The sequence below is a fragment of the Mandrillus leucophaeus genome, unplaced genomic scaffold, assembly GCF_000951045.1.
Source record: "Mandrillus leucophaeus isolate KB7577 unplaced genomic scaffold, Mleu.le_1.0 Scaffold175, whole genome shotgun sequence".
Classification (NCBI taxonomy): domain Eukaryota; kingdom Metazoa; phylum Chordata; class Mammalia; order Primates; family Cercopithecidae; genus Mandrillus; species Mandrillus leucophaeus.
Window position 1 is genome coordinate 5,183,547 of NW_012101754.1, and position 17,613 is coordinate 5,201,159.

Here is a 17,613-nt window from a genome sequence, read left to right on the forward strand (position 1 = left end):
AAAAAAAAAAAAAAAAAAAAGTTGAAAGATAGTAAAAGGTAACATGATAGTAAATATCCTGAGACAATGCCTTAAAAGCATTTCTGTATATTTTTATATGTTCACCAGGAAAGTCTGAGAGAATCGTCTAGAGCAGATCTGTTCTATAAAAATGCTAAAGTAAATTCTTCAGGCTTAAGAGGAAAAATAGCAGTTTGGAAGAAAGAAAAAGCCCCAGAAAGGGTAAATATTTTTAAAACTACAAAAACTTCTAATTAAATATGTGGATAAATACAATTACAAAGCTTCAAATTACATAAATTTAACAATTTAAAGAACTGAAGGAGAATTACAGAAAAGACTCCAATCACAGTCAGACATTAAACATGCTTTTTCAGCAATTAATATAACTAATAGATAAAAATTAATAAGGATCTGGAAGACTTGAACACCATCAATATTAGTCTAATTCACACATATAGAACATTATATTGAGCAATTGAAGAATATACTTTATCTGTTCTATGCATATAAAACATTCACTCAGGTAGATCACCATCTCAACCATAAAATAAGTTGTGACAAATTTAAAAGGATTGAAATATAACATGATATTTTTCTCTGAATATAATGGTATTCTATTAGAAATCACAAACAATAGTATAATATGCCTGTAAAAATTCCCAAATATTTGGGAAGCAGCATAATTTTAAATAATCTGTATGTAAGAGTGGAACTGACAAGGGAAATTAGAAAAAATTTCAAATTGAACAATAATAAAAATAAACCGTATAAACTTTTGAAAGGTAAAATTTGAAGAAAGCAGCTAAATCACTTGTAAGAGGAAACTTTTATCTTTAAATGCATGTATTAGAAAATAAGCAAAGTCTAAAATCAGTTATCATCTATGCTTTCATCTTAAAGATAGAAAAAAGCACAAATTAAACCCAAAATAAGTGAAGGAAAGAAAATATTCATGGGAACTTATAAACTCAAAAGAGACCAACAAAAAGACAATGTTTTAAACCAATTTAATACATGGAGAGACAGTAATGGGCATCTATTGCAATGTGTTATTTTCTGGGAGTGCTGCTTGTTCAACACTTGTCATTTTTCCTTGGAGCAGGCACAACTCCCACCTCCTAGGCATGTGCAGCTTCTTGTACTCCACTCACAACTTCCTGTGATAAGAGTGATCTTCCTCTGCTTAAAGAAAAAATAATGCTTAACTCAGTTTCATTTGGGTTTCTCTCTTTTTTGGAGCCATCCCCACCGTTGGACATTCATGTTGTTTGCTGCTGGATGCTGAAAACGTCTAAAGACTAGCACTTCACAGTTGTTAGGAAAAAAGCCTGCCAATTTAGTAACATGTTTAATTCAGGAGAAAAACTTGGGAAGCCCCAATGTATGATCACAGTAGTGAGCTGCGTTCTTCAACATCTGTAATAAAACCGGCATGTATTGATCTGCATCACTGTGTTTTCTCTATAGTTCCCAAATTCTAAAGGAAGGTTCTGGCTGCAACCGTGACAACAGCCAGTCCAAGCAGTGCCCTGCCCTTTGTGTCCGGAACCCTTCTGCCCTTCTTTCATGTTGCCCCTGCATTTTGACATCAGTGATGTTCTCTTGCATGAAGCATTTTACTTCTCTACATTCTCTATTTGAACCAGATAGAAAGGTCACTCATTACATGAAGTGCAGAGGATGATCAAAGGAATCCAAGAGAAATAGAAATTTACCCTCAGGTGATGCTAAGCACCTTACTAAAACTCTCACCAGCTCCAATTGATGACAAATAGCAAAACATGAGCAGCAAGAAGAGTTAAATATAATTCATTATGTCATTGTTGGAACAATTCACTAATGTGAGTCTGGGACTAAGATGACACAGACTCTGTGCCTGTGTCCATATCTTCAGCATATTTTACTGTTTCTGAGGCTGACATTACTTCTAAAGTCATCTGCAGTTTACCTACAAGTGGTGGAATTGAGACTGACCTGGGCTTAAAACCCTGTGCGAATGTATGTGATGACTCAGAGTGCAAAATGCTCTTTGCCAAGAAAATCATCCCCACATGACTGAAATTTACCCTCTGAAGGCTACAGAATACTCTGGTGACTTCTGAAGTGCCAGTCAATGTTCTGGAATTCCAAACAGTTAATGCAGATCAAACAGGGCAGCATTCGAATCCCATTATCGAGAGAAAAATCTCAATAACTGCAATTTCAGATTATATATTAGTGATTCCAGTACAAATTGAGGGGCGTCAAGAAACAACACATCTTAAAGTATGATCAAAACACGTGCTTACTGAACCCAAATGCGGCTGCTATCACATAAATAAAAAAACTCAAAATATTTTTGTATAAGAGGATACACTAAGGAAGTGAGGTTTTATTCATATTCAATTTTGGTTAATTTTCTATGAATTTACTCTTTAATGGAATTGAAAAGGTGAAAATAAGACGCTCTGGACAACTACATACATAATATTTAGGCATTACCAAAGTATTACATGAAATGCTAAGATCAAATTGTAGAGTTACATGTATGTATTAACCACCTGTTTCTTGTTGAAAAGTTGAAAGCATGGCAGTGTTCAGAACTGCATAGCAAAAATCTGGGTTAAACGGATGAAAACAAGGAAATTCAGAGTTAACATTGTCACATCGTATTTAGAATGCCTCTGATATAAAAATGAAATAAAACCACTAATGTTTGATGTCATATTTGTAAATAATACTGAAATGTGAAATCACCCTATAATGTGTATGCCACTATTCTTGCCCAAAATTTGTGTTTTGCACTTCTTAGGTACAATATAGAATATTCTGAACAACAACAACAAAAAGTAATTTTTACAAGGCATAGTCAGCCAGCCAATTGTAGAGTTGAAATGTTTGAAGTCACTGGATTGTCTAAGGGAGAATGGAGTTGAATCATAAAACACATGGAAATCATTTCCATCAAATGACAGGACAAGAAAGGTGTCCTTGGATAGCTCAGCATGATGAATATAAACTGAGCATCAGGAAATTGATCTCTAAAGCAGGTGTCTTTGATTTAATTTTTTTCCCAAGGTAAGGTCATTGAGGAACTATTGTATAATTCTGTTGGGGAATTAGGATATTATCAAGTGTTTCTTCTTCACAAATTTCCTGTTAGGATATACTCCTTGTATATATAAATAGAACAAAGGTCATGTTATAAATATAGTACAAGTATGATATAATGAAAGGAACCTAATTATTTCCTTAAACACTTGTGAATATTGTTAACACTTGAGGGCACAATTGTCAACAGTAAAAATCTTTCTATTCCACTCCTATTTGCAAGAAAAAACTGAAATATATGATATTACCAGCTGATTAAAAAACTATCCCCTAAGAGTTAGAGAGAAAACTGTAATAAATGTGCCCTGACATAGCAATTACCTACTAGTGCCAGATGCAGTGTATACATTATATATTATTTGTATTATATATAAATATCTATATATACATACAAACATTTGTTTGTATGTGTGTTTGTATGTGTACACATGTAATGTATATGTACACATGTAATGTAATACATCTTTTCCTGTTCTCCAAGATGGACTCTAAGTGTTGAGTGAAAGAATATATTTTCTACTAGTGGTAGTTTTAGAAGAGATGAAGGATTTCTGCTACTTAGAATTTTACCTCCAGGGTTGTTATGGACTAAATATTTGTGTGCCCCAAAATTTATATTTTGAAATTCTAATCCTCAATGTGTTGGTATTAGGAGGTAGAGACTTTGGGTGATTAGCTCTTCCGGGCAGAGCTCTCTCGAATGGGATTGGAGCCCTTGTCACTCCAGGAAGTCTCTGTTGTCCGCCACTTAAGCATACAAGGAGAAGTCGGCAGTGTGCAGCCAGAAGGATGGTCCTCATCAGAAGCTGTCACCCTGATCTCAGACTTCCAGCCATCACAACTGGCTGAGAAATAAATGTCCGTTGTTAAAACCACCCAGTCTATGGTATTCTGTTAGAGTAGACAGAACTGACTAAGACAAAGTTTATGTTTTTGCTCTTAGTAAAAACCCTTGTGTCTTAAATACGTTTTATCATTGTAAATACCTCTTTGTGTCCTAAGTATTAATATTTATTCCACATTTTTTCAGCTTCATGGACATTACCAGTGTTCACCAATATTTCTGGATCTCCTGTGTTTGCTGGACAAATGGGTAAATTATTCTTCCTTGTCTTCCTGAGGATAGGCTCAGGCATGATTCTGTGATGTGCTTTGGCCAATAAAATGTCAGTAGAAGTGATGTGCACCATTTCCAAGAGGAAGCATTTCAGAGGTAATGGATAAGTCTTAGAAATGTATGATTGGCATACATTTGGAAAGGAAATGGCAATAATAAAATTACAAACATCCACATTTTAGTATCAAAACACTTCCATCTACATAGAAGCCTGAATAAATTTATCTTCTTTCTTAGAGAGTAGTTATTGATGTATGAATGCAGGATGAAATAATGAATGTGTGAATGGATGGCTACATAGATGTTTGGATGGATGAATGGATGGACAGGTAGATAAATGAGTACATTGGTGGATAGATGGATGGTTGGAGTGCTGACTATTTCATTATATAAAATAAATAAAATTGAATATCTAAAATGCCCCAGCTTACAAAGGATATTTTCCTTCCCTGTGAACTCTAAAACGATACTTATTTTCATTACCACATATTTAATATTTAATATTTACCATATATTAAATCAAAGACATTGTTTTTAAACAGTATTGGTAATTGAGTATGTATTTTTCTTCATCTATACTAAAAATTTGGAAAGCACAAACTGCCTGCCTTATTTCCATGTTACACTCCCCTACAGGAAGCTGCATTGCATCACAGAAAATGATTTTGAAGCCATCAGTAGATTCAGACTGTATCAGCACACTTCATTTTTGTGACTCTAAGTAAATCATTTAATTTAAGACTCAATTTCTTTATCTGAAAAAAGAGATAGTATCTGACTTAAATATTTGTTAAAATGTCATACATATAAAGCACCTAGCACATATTAGGAGATCATCAAATGTTAGGATTTTTTATATATATCTCACTCATAAGCTTCATGCAAATTGATGGCTTTAAAAAGAGTTGGGTTAATAAATTAATAAATATGAAATGAAGTTACCTAATCCATCATCATTTGTGAGTTATTATGTTATTTGAGACAAAATGTTTTAAGTTGAACAGATGGTTGTCTGTTCAATCGAGTCTGTGAGCTATAAATTTTATTTTTCTCACTAGAGATTTCCCTGAACATTTTGTGATTCTAAGTTATTTTCAAGATTTAGACAAAAAATAATTTTATAGAAGAATTGCAAATTTTGGCATAGACTCTAATGTCTTTTTTATAGCAAAAACAAAAATCTACATTTTAGGCAAAGGATTCAGAGTGATTAAACCTAAGAGCATTGTAACACAATCCAATCATAATTTGGTAATATGGTGGAAATAGTATAATCTTTCATATTGAACCAATGAAAACACGTGCAGAAGATACTCAATCTTGCATTTAGAATTTCAAATGACTTAAAATACCCTCCTGAGAAGTATACTTTAAGATAATGTTAGTTAGGGGGATAATGTCAAATTGGTGGCCAACTTTTTATTCATCTGGTCAACAATTCTCCACTCTGTTTATTTAAAGTGGAATAAGAGCAGATTGCAATATTATAAAGAATAGCTTGCACTAGACCAGTGATTTGAGAGGACAGGCTGGGAAAAATTCAAGAGGACTTCTGGAGTTAGAATTCATGAAGCAGTGTGATGAATGACATATGAGGGAGCAGGAATGGTTGGCGATTGCTGAAATTTCTAACTAGAGTTATTGGGTAAAATAGTTTCTGCCTTCCCATATTGCTATTGGATTCCTATTGGATTACTTGGCCTCAGCAGTTTTCCCTTGAACTTTCCCTATCTTTATTGCCTAATCTTACATATAGTGTAAAAGGCCAGCAGGAGTTGAAGTGTAGAAACTGGATCAGCTGATAGTCAATCTAAGAAAGCATTCTTTATACAGTGCATTTTTTTCTAAAATATTTTTAAAGTGATAATTACTGGGTAGGAAAGGGGAATACTTAAGTCTAGATTTATCTTGATTTGAAACTTAGGGGTGGAAAGTAACTGGGAACCATCTTCTGTCAAAAAGAAAACCCCATAAATATAAAGATTATTAAATCACTCTCCAGTTCCCTCCTCTCCAGGATAAAACACAGCAATTTATTCAACCACTCTTCAGAGTCTCAATTATTCGACCCATGAACCATTTCCATTCTTTTAAACTCATTCTTATAAATACTAACTAAACTGGCTCAAACTTTTCTCACACCCGAACTTTACTTCCCTATAGGTGAACAAAAGGCAACTGCTTTAAACACTGAGTTTCAGCACTAAGCCACCAGACTCTTGAGGTTCTGGAGCTGACTCACACCAGCTGGCAACAGACAGCTGTGGTCAGAATTCAGTTCCATCTTATGAGTAAATCAGCCATGGCTGGAATATTTGTATCAGGGAGATTGGCAAATGCTACAAATAAGGCCTTCCCTGACCACTCATGAAAACCTATTGTAAAACATTTCTCAGCAAACACCTGCACAAGCCACAAACCTACAAGACTTCTGTGGCCATTCCTTCTGTTTCAGTTACCTAATGACAGATATCTACAATTAATTGATCTGAGACTTTATTAGACTTTGTCTTGGGATTGTATATGATATGGTTTGGATACGTGTCCTCTTTGAATCTCACATTGACATGTAATCCCCAATGTTGGAGGTGGGACCTGGTGGGAGGTGATTAGACCATGGGGATGGATTTCTCATGAGTGGTTTAACATCATCCCCTTGGTGCTGTGCTTGCAGTAGTGAGTGAGTTCTTAGAGGATCTGATTGTTGAAAAGTGTGGCACTTCTCCCTACTCTTGCTCCAGCTCCTGCCATAAGAGACACCTGCTGACCCTTTGCCTTCTTCTTTCTGAGGACTCCCCAGAAGCAGATGTCGGTGCTATGCTACCTGTACAGCCTGAAGAATATGAGCCAATTAAACCTCTCTTTTTACAAATTACCCAGTCTCAGATATTGCTTTGTACCAACACAAGAACAACCTAACACACTAAAGAAAATCTTTCCAAACTCAAGGCTCCACATTGCCACTGATGGGTGATTAGAATTGGCTCCTGATTGAAAACCTATTTCAAATTTTAGCACATCTATGATATTTATGAGAAACAATAACTTGAGATCATGATCATGTAGATAGTGAGTAGAACATATTCCTTACTCCTGATTCAAAGGAAACTTCACTGTTGCTCTCTTCCCAATATCCAAAGTGTTTTCATTTAATAAAGAACCACGGTTTTCAACAGTACTTTCAGCTTATGCAATCAACTTGTTTGCCAATTAATTTTTCAACCATCTGACCCTTCCTTTAACAACAGCTCCATGTTAAAACCCAGTGCAATGGAAGTTACTAAGGCTATGAATTTGGTTATTTAATGTTACACAATTCCTTTAATTTGTGTAAACGTAGTCTCTGTCAAGAGAAATCTTGGGATCACATGTCCCCTTGTCAACTCAAGAGTGCCATACCTGGAAGCGTGCACTTCTCTCTTCTGATTCCCTGCTCTGATTTCTGTCATTAGTATCTTCACTCCTCTCGTACCTTGAATTAGTTACTGGATAAATAGGTATGTTTGGACACAACTAAAAGAATGTTACTGCAAGAAATACTATTGCAAAACTAAAGTGAATGCAGATAGGAAAACTGAGCTGTAAGAAACCATGTACTTCATTTTGTATTTCGTCTTGATTAATGCTTTATCTGAGTATAAAATTTTAAATTCATAGAGCTCTTTCATTGTTGTTTTGTTTTTTGTTTTTGCCAAAGCATTTTGAAACTATTCTCCAATGTTTGTTTTTAAGAGTTAGGTTTCTGTAGAGGCCTAATTGTTATTTTTTGTGGATAATACTTTTCTCATGTTTAGTTGTTAAGAACATGGACTTCCAATTTTTAAAATGTATTTTTTATCGTTTAAAAATTCTTATATTATTTTGACTATGTATTTATTATGTACAATATGTTGTTTTGAAACACTTATACATTGTAGAATGGCTACATCAAGCTAATTAATATACATGTTATTTAATATACTTTATCATTTTTATAGTAAGAACATTTAAAATCTACTCAGCAACTTTCAATAATATAATAAATATTATTAACTGTAGTCACTGTACAATACATCTCTTGAATTTATTCCTCCAATCAAACCCAAAGGGAATATGGATTTTGATGTGCTACAATTTCATTACTTTGTGCCTCTGGTGTGGATTTATTTTCATATATTTTTCTCAGTACTAGACAGGCACATCCAGTCTGAAGGCTCATGTTTTCCTTCAATCGTGGAAAATTCCTTACTTTTTTCAGTATTGTTTCTCCTTTATTCTTTTTATTCTGAACCTCATGGTTATATGTCAGAGTGTCTTAATCTACCCTTCACATCTCTGAATTGTTCTTTTATATGTGGGGTGTGTGTGTGTGTGTGTGTGCGCACATACATGCAATTCCTTTGCCTATGCCTTAGCATTTTCTCTAAGTTGCATCCTGGGTGAATTCTTTCCTGTATGTCTAGTCTGGAAACTCTTCTCTCTATTAAATATTTTTATAACCATAGGACTCCACTTTTTCTTGAATCCACAAATTTATTTCTATATGCATGTATTGGACCATGTTTGTTGTTCCCTTTGTGGATGCTGTGGTAGACAAATCAATGCCCCGTTCCTCCAGGATATGGAAATATGTTACTTTACGTAACGAAAGTGATTTTCTGTGTGTGACTAAATTAAGGATTTTAAGATGAAGGGATTATCTTGGATTATCCAGGTGAGTCCAGTAGAATCCCAAGGGTCCTTGCATGAGAGAAGTAGAAATGTGAGAGACAGAGCCAACTTGATGGAATAAGCGCAGGTTGCAGTGATGCACTTTGAAGATGGAGAGGCAGCCAAGAGCCAAGGAATGCAGCAGCCTCCAGAGCTGAAAAACCAAAGCAAACGATTTTTCCCTAGAGCCTCAGGAAGAAAAGCAGCCCTGCCAATGCCTGGATTTGAGCCCAGTGAGCCCCATGTTGGATGTCTAAGCTGCTGTAAAGTAATGAATGCATGTTGTGTTAAGCTACTAAGTTTGTGGCAATTTGCTGTAGTAGCAATATGAAACTCACATGAATGCTGTGCCTTTTTTGGAGGATACTTAACCTATGTAGGGTCTTTTCATATTGTTCTATTTGTTTTAGTATATTTATTTCAACTAGAGGACATCCATCTTCTCTCTTTCTTCCTTTCTCTTACTCTTGCTTATCTCATTAGTGACACAGGTCTTCTAGTTTGCTTTTGCCACCTTCCTGCCTGCCCTGTGGCCTCCTATCTTGAGCCACATCTTAGCATAGTGCCAACCTTTTCTCTGTGATTTCAGGATATGTCAAATCCAACAGGCAACTTGGCCCAATGTTGGTTGTATGACTGCTTGCTTTTTTTATTTTCTGTAAGTAAACCTCACTAAGCCTTAGTCCCAGAAAATGATCAATAACACCTTTTTTTTTTCCAGCATCATTTTTCAAGGTGGGAGCCCAGACATTGTTTATGGTAAGCAGTAAGTTTTGCTGGCCAGTCACCTTGTGAGTGGTACTTACAGTCCTCAGTGCCCCAGAGTGCCCAAGTATGCCACTGTGAACACCTGCTTCCAGACCCAGGGCTTAGGATGCCTCAGGCTTCAGCCGTTTTTATCATTGCCTTTTCTTCTTGATTTCTGGCACATAAACATGCTTATTTTGTTTTTTATCATTTATTTTGTCTCTTTATATTCTGTATCTTACTTTTTTCCTGCAACTGAGGGGGGATTTCAAAACATAAACCTAAAAAATAATAATCAAAAATAACACCTTTACATTCATTGGTTGACAATAGTTTCATTTTTAAAATAACTCTTGGTAAGAGGCAAAAGAAAATAAGACCTACACGGCAGCCATGCCAAACAGTTTTATTTTCCTATGCCAGTACAGACTGATGTCGAATCGCTTCCTGGAGCACTGTGTGGAGAAAGATTCCAAGGTTGCATCTGTCCTCGCTGGAGAAGTGTTCCAGCCTTGGTTAATGATCCCTTTGGTGGGTGCTGAGGGAGGACGTGTCCCTCTCTCCCACAATGTATTTGCCATGATGCAGACCGCACCCTGTTGCAGCACTTAGGTTTACTTAATGTCATGCAACACAATCAACCCAGTTACATTAATTTCTAGGTGACCATTTATTATAAAGACATTAGGAATTCACAGGAACTACAGGAACTGGAGAAACATTCTTTGGATGACTCAGGGTAGGTCATGTTCCCTGCACTCCCTTAAGTAGTGTACTGAAGAGTCACACTGACACACAGCAGGCAAAATCTTATAAAAGTGGCATTGGTAAGGGTTGTTGCGTTGTCTCCTACAAGGCAGCAAGCTTCAAGCACACGTATGAATGCAGCGAAGAGAATAGCATTACAAATATAAAGCACATCAAACTCACAAGAAGTCTGAGATCAATATTTTCACACCTTTTTCAGTGTTCCAAGTGGATCCTAAAGAGGATGATCTTAATATTTTAAATTTCCTTTTAGTTTTGTCAGACTAATATTGACAACAAGGTGTGGGAATTTGGCACATCCCAAATTGCAAATAGATCTATAAATAGAAAACATCGTTTGTGGTCTGGTAGTTTCACTATACTTTACACATTTGAGAAATACATTTCTATATGTTTTGAGAGGTGTCTATATTTAAATATAGACATATCTATATATCTATAGCTATATATGTAGTTTAAGTTGAAGTACATATCCAAAAAGAGATTAAAATAGTTTCGGTGATATTAAAATTACAGGGAGTTTATTCTTATTTTGTAAACAGAACTCTTTTATCTGTAAAGAAATCATGTGGACATTGGTTTCAAAGATACTATTTCAAAGAAGAAAAAATAAATAAAACTATTCCCTAACTGAAATAAACATTGATTAAAAAACTTAACTGAGGTTGAAAATGTACTTAATAAAGTTTAATTAGTGTAATACTATTTCACTATTTGAAATGACTTAAAGATGATTTAAAAATATAGCAAAATGTCAATATTCTTTTAATAATTCATAACATGACCATGGAAAAATTATAATTGTAGTTGTAAGTAAAGACTTGTAGAAGGGCAGTCAATTCATTTATTGTGAAACTCTCTATCTTTGCAATAATCCTTAAAAATGAAAAATACTTGCTTATACCTTAGACTTGATTAGTACTTACATGATGGTATGTGACAAGCCCATTTGCAAACGTTGCGATTGGTTAAGAAATGCAACTTCTACTACTTTTTCCTCCTATATATTCTCTTTTACTATTCACTGGTTTATATGAAGTACTGATTTAATATACCTAATTCAAACTAGTACGCTTTCCTTTTAGTGCATTTGGTTTCATATCGCAAATCAAATCTCGTTTGTCATCTGCTCTTACACAATATAATCGCTAGTCACAAAGAAAACAACCTTGGTCCTCTCTTTCACACACACCCACAGAATGTCTTTCTTGCTCTTGCTCCTCGAGGCCACAAACACTGAAAGATCCTAATTAAAATACAAGGTTTGACTCTGTTCTCTTCAAGGATTACCGAAGCTAAGAATGTGAAAGGCATAGAGATTAAAAAAAAAAAAATACTCAGGCCCTAACAAAGACTTTCTTTGAGTTTCACAGTTAGCTTTTCTTTTCTGCGGCATCATGCACTTTGGAAAGAAAAAGTTATGGTGAAAAAACTGAGAATGTGGACATCATTCGAGCTAGTTTAAAGCATACATTCTCATATTAGTTCAATGCGTGTATGTCAATGTGAAGAGAATTTCAGACAAAACATCTGAGCAATGATGCATGCAGAAAAGAGCTTTGTCATCTAACGAATTCATAGAAATAAGCACACTTAAGACACATATGGCCTCCCATATCTCTGCACTTTTTTTAATATTTGTGAATATATATTGCATTTTATTTTATAATTTCAACATTCATTATAGATATGGGGATACATGTGTAGGCTTATTATGTTGGATTCTGTCTTTTAAGACTATCGGCCAAGAAAATAGATGTATTTTCAAGAGCTAAATGTCATGAGTTACAGATCCAGGTCAAGCTCAACATAATAATAACTTCTACATGATGTTGAATCATCAAAGAGTTTCTTTTTAAAAAATATTTTTCCTTCCTTCCTTCCTTCCTTCCTTTTTTATTTTAGTGAAAATGTATGCATATCAAAAGAAAAAAAATGCAGCTCTGTGTGGTCACCACTTTGTAGTGATTCTACTATAAATAGACTCAGCTGATATAGAGTCATGTTCTGATCCTAGTGTCTTTGCTTATTCCTTTATGTCCTTTATACTAACACACATTTAACCTCATTCACCCATAAAAGATTAACACTAACACACAAAAGAATTAGCTTGATATTAGTTTATATTATCTACATTTCCCTGATTTTTGGTTTTAGTAACTCTCTAAATTGATACCGCTTGCTTCCATTTTATTTTAAAACTCTCTTTCCACCAAGAAAACATGATTTAATTGAGGGAAAAAAGCCAAAGAATAACAATCAGGCTTTCTAAAGTTATAGCTGTACATGGAAAATAATTGAAAATAAAATGGAAAGAATACATTTGTGTACAGAATACATGATAATGATCTCAAGAAATATCTCTGAATATCTTTCAAAAATTTTATTACACTATTTCTTCATAGAAATTTAGCCTTAGAGTTTCATCCCTACTTAGACATTCATCAGGATCTTCTCTTCTCATCATAAGGACTAGAGAGGTATTTTACACCATTGAACATTTGATACCTTTGGATTACTTGAGGAATCTTTTAATGTTTGACTTCATATTAATTACCCAATTTCCTTTTCACTTTATATAACCTTAAATCCAAAGGCTAAGTTTCTATTAAAGAAATATTTCAAGCTATGCTCATTTATTTTTACTGTCATAATTGCATGGACACAATCTCTTCTTTCAGAATAAAAAATGCTAAGCTTCACTTTCTGCTCAGTTATGGCTTTGGGGAGATGACATTTGTCAGTGCTAAGGTGGAAATTAGGATTCAAAGGATAAATGACCAGTCCAAGGAGATCCAGCTAGTAAAGATAATTTTGCATTAGCTCTCAGATCTCCTTGTTGTCTTTCCCAAGGTCTAACCACAAAAACTTGCTGTCATCAGGGAAAGCATGACCTTTAAAATGCATCATGGAAAATTACTTCTAGGGTGATTCTTGTGCAGTTAAATCTATTTTGTTAAAATTACACAGAAATGGTCAAAGGTTACATCTAAACCAAACATGTATAACAAAATAGAAAGTAAGTAAAACATCCACATCATTGACTTCATGTTGATAAAGCACGTTTTCTAGATGGCAGTCAGAAATTTGTAATGTTCATGGAGGTACGGTCTACAGTCACACACATATTTTTCTTCTCCTTTTATGTGACTGTAAGCATGTCTTCTCATACTTGTCTAATGCAGCCTCTTTTCTACTATCTATCAAACACAACATAAGTAGCTCATCAAAGCAGGAACAAGCAAATAAAAATTTGAAATTTAATTAGCCAAAATGCCAAAACTTTACATCTATGAATAAAATTTAAAAGTGAGAAAAGTCGTTTGAAAGTATCTCATACACAGAAGTGAAGAAGCCAGGTTTGAGGCATATGGTGAAGAATTCTCCCCCTCTTCCCCAAAAGACAAGGGTTCACCAAATTTTGGTGGCATTAATTAGGACTCTTACTCAGAATCATCTTAATACTCATGACACTGAGCACCAAAATGGGACATTAGACAACAGCCACACAGGTGCAGCTTTAGGACCACAGGGGACTTCCTCAGTGCATCTAAAAAAGGGAGATACAGAAGGTGCACCAATCACAGACTATGAAAGGTTATAGTTGATCTAGTGCAGAAAAATACATTTGGGGTAAGAATTCACCATAGTCAGTTTCTACTAGCTAAGGGAATAATAGAATATCAAAGTTGAGGTAACTTCAAGGCTGGTAGCTACAACATTGACTCGAAATCAGATCTCTTTGGGGAATATTGCTTAGAAGCTGAATTCAAACGGAATAGTCATATTTCACCAAGTTCTGGTCATAGTTATTATGTCTCTTTATATAGCTTGGATTGTTCAATCCATAACAAGAGTCCAGTGACCCAGGAACATAGCTGTATTTTCCCTGCTGAAGCACAGTTGGATACGTGTTGCTGCTTGTTCGTTTTCCAAGTTCTTGTCAATACCCAAGTCTTCTAAGAGTGAATATTTCCATCACAAACAATTATAGCTATCACAACATCCCCTGAGGTACTTCATTTAGGGTGAGATGTTTAATGTTCTTATGTAAGAACTACTATAACATCTAAATTTTTTCCAAATGGAAAGCCAATTTAGCATTCAATTCAATCCAGATTGGTTACTCTTCCCCACAAAGCATTTAAAATATCATTTTTCACACAGATTCATATACCCATCCCACTGCACAATTGCCCTATAGCAATAGCACTATTTAAAGAAACAAAGTTGGCAACAGCATTATAAAGATTTGGTTGTAAAGTTTTATTTGAACATTTGCCAATGGAAAAACCAAGACTTCTGAAAATAATAATATTAACTCTAACACAAGGAAGAGATCAATCCCATGGAAGATGCTATGGAATAAGAACAACAGGGGACCCAGAGAAATGGACTGATAAAATTTGAATGGTATAAGAACAGTCGTTTCTGGCTAAGAAATTTGTCCAGTCCATTTTGAGAGAGGAATTGGAAGTTACTATCAGAAAACTGCTATATATTATATAGATAGAATATATAAAAATGAACAAAATATTAAAATGGCTGCAACCCATTTGACATATTATGGATTCAACATTTCTACAGCTATTTTTGTATGATCTATATGACATCCTTAGGAAAAAATGCTTCTGGATTTTTAGATATGAATACTCAGATTTATGACTATCACCTCACTATAAAAGTCAAAATTTTGTTGCAAAAATTGGACAAAATCAAATTAATGGCACCCCCTAAAAAAATTTTCAAAGCATAATTTTTTCTAAATGTCTCTCAAAAAACTATTTCAGATAGTCCTAGTTCATATGTGTTATTACAGATGAATTATTAATAGCACCTTCTTTTACTCTGAATTTTTTTTCTGGTTTGGAACATAAATTAAACGGCAACCACACTTAGAGCCAGGTGTTTTCATGGTGCTTTTGTTTTATACTGAGGATAGAGAGGGCTAACTCTGGCTTGAAAACTTAAAGTAGACAAAGAGTCACCTAGAGAAATTGGTAAAATATAGATTATTGGCCTACAACTCCAGAAATGATGATATAAAAAATTGGAGAGGAGAATATTCTAGAAAGATGATAGAGTAGGTAGCACTAGAAATATGTATCCCTACATAGAAAAAAAAAAAATTGCCCTGGCAGAATCTGTCTGCTGTAACTATTTTGGAATTCTGGAATCTATTGAAATTAAATTAAATTCCAGGGAAAGACTTGTACTTGCAACTCCCAGGATTTGACTTAGATTGTCAATTGTGGTTAATTGTGGTCAATTTTAGCTGTTAACACAATAGCACCTATTCATTCCCCACCTCTCAACTCTGTGGTAGGCAGTGGTCCACTTCTTCCTGGAGCAGCTACCACACAGTTTGTAGAAACTAGGGTGGGCAACAAACAACCCTGCCTCCCAGATAACAGAGATCCATGCTCTGATCACTGATCACTGCTTCTGATCCCAGAGGTGCAGACAAAGAAGCAGTGGCCATTGTTATTGTACTTCCTCATTTATTGTCAGTCTCTCTCCCCTGGCTGAGGTGGTTCCCAGGGCATGTAAAGAGGGTGGTGCCTCGTTTTTTCTCCCTTTGTTTTTCTCTTTTTACGCTTTTGGGCGCCTGACATTGAAGATAAAGACATTCACAAGCAACTGCATACATGTGTGAAATTAGGAAGTCACCATGTAGACACAGTGGGAAGATACAAGCTCAGAAAAAAACCTGAGGAGAGAATAAGTTTACACCTCATGCTAATATTTGGCACAGAGACAGCTACAACAACAACAACAACAACAAAAAATCAAGAGCAAAACAGCTAACTCTCCGAAAGAAGGAGAATCTGGTTGTCAGAGTTAACATATTATCAGATTCAAATTCTCAGTTTTCAAGTGAAAATCATAAGGCATACAAAATACGAAGTGTGAAATACTGTCAACCAACAATACTAGATTCAGCAAAACTGTTACCCAAAATGAGGAAGAAATTAAGGCATTCCAGGTAATCAAAAGCTGGGGGAGTTTATTACCTCTAGACCTTCCCTACAAGAAACACTCAGGGGAGTTATTTGGGATGAAATAAAAGGACCCTAGAAAATAACTAAAAGCTATACAAAAATTAAATCTCAATTAAACAACAGGCAATTTTAAAAGCTAGTATTATTGTAACATGCTGTATAACTTCCCTTTGTTTTCTACATCATTTAAGACACTAAAACGCTAAGACTATTATGCTAAAAGCTGGTATTGTAATTTTGGTTTGTAATTCCACATTTTGTTTTCTACATAATTTGAGAGATGAATGCATAAAAGAGTATTAGTTTATGTTTCTGAACGTGAAATGTATAAGATAAGATTTTATAGCATGAACAACTGAAAGAGGTGGGGACAGAGCTGTTAAACATATTTGAGTGTATTATTAAAATTAAGTTGGCACAAATCCAAATTAGAATGTTATAACTTTAGCATGTTGAATATAATCACCATGGTAACAACAAAGAATATAGAAGAAACAAAATAGCAAAAAAATTATATTTAACTGAAAAATCAATTACATGAACTAAACACAAAAGACAGAAATGTAGAAAATGAGGTATGAGAAAGCAATAAGGCATATAAAAAATAAATAGCAAAATTGCTTGCTTATCAGCAATGACTTTAAGTGTAAATGGATTAAGCTCTCCAATCAGAATACAGAGGTTAGTAAAATGGACTTTAAAAAATGATGAATGCCCAGTCTACAATGGACTCACTTTAGATCCAAAGACAGAGATACACTGAAAGTTAAAGGATGAAAAAATATATTTCGTCCAAATAGTAAGCAAAGAAGAGCAAGAGGGGCTATACTAATATCAGACAAACTAGATTTTAAAACATACAAGAAGGACATTATATATTGTCAAAAGGTTTAATGTAGCAAGATGATATTAAAATTATAAATATTTATGCATTTAATAACAGACCATAAAAATATATGAAGCAAAAAGTGACAGAATCGAAAAGAGAAATATACAGTTCCATAATAATTGTTGCAGTTATCATACCCCATTCTCAATAATGAATAGAACAATGAGACAGAATATAAGTAAGGAAACAGAGAACTTGAATGGCACAATACACCCAACTAGGTCTAATGGACAGATATGGAACACTCTGCCCAGTTACTATATTATATTATACCCAGTGACTATAATGTGCATACACATTATTTTCAA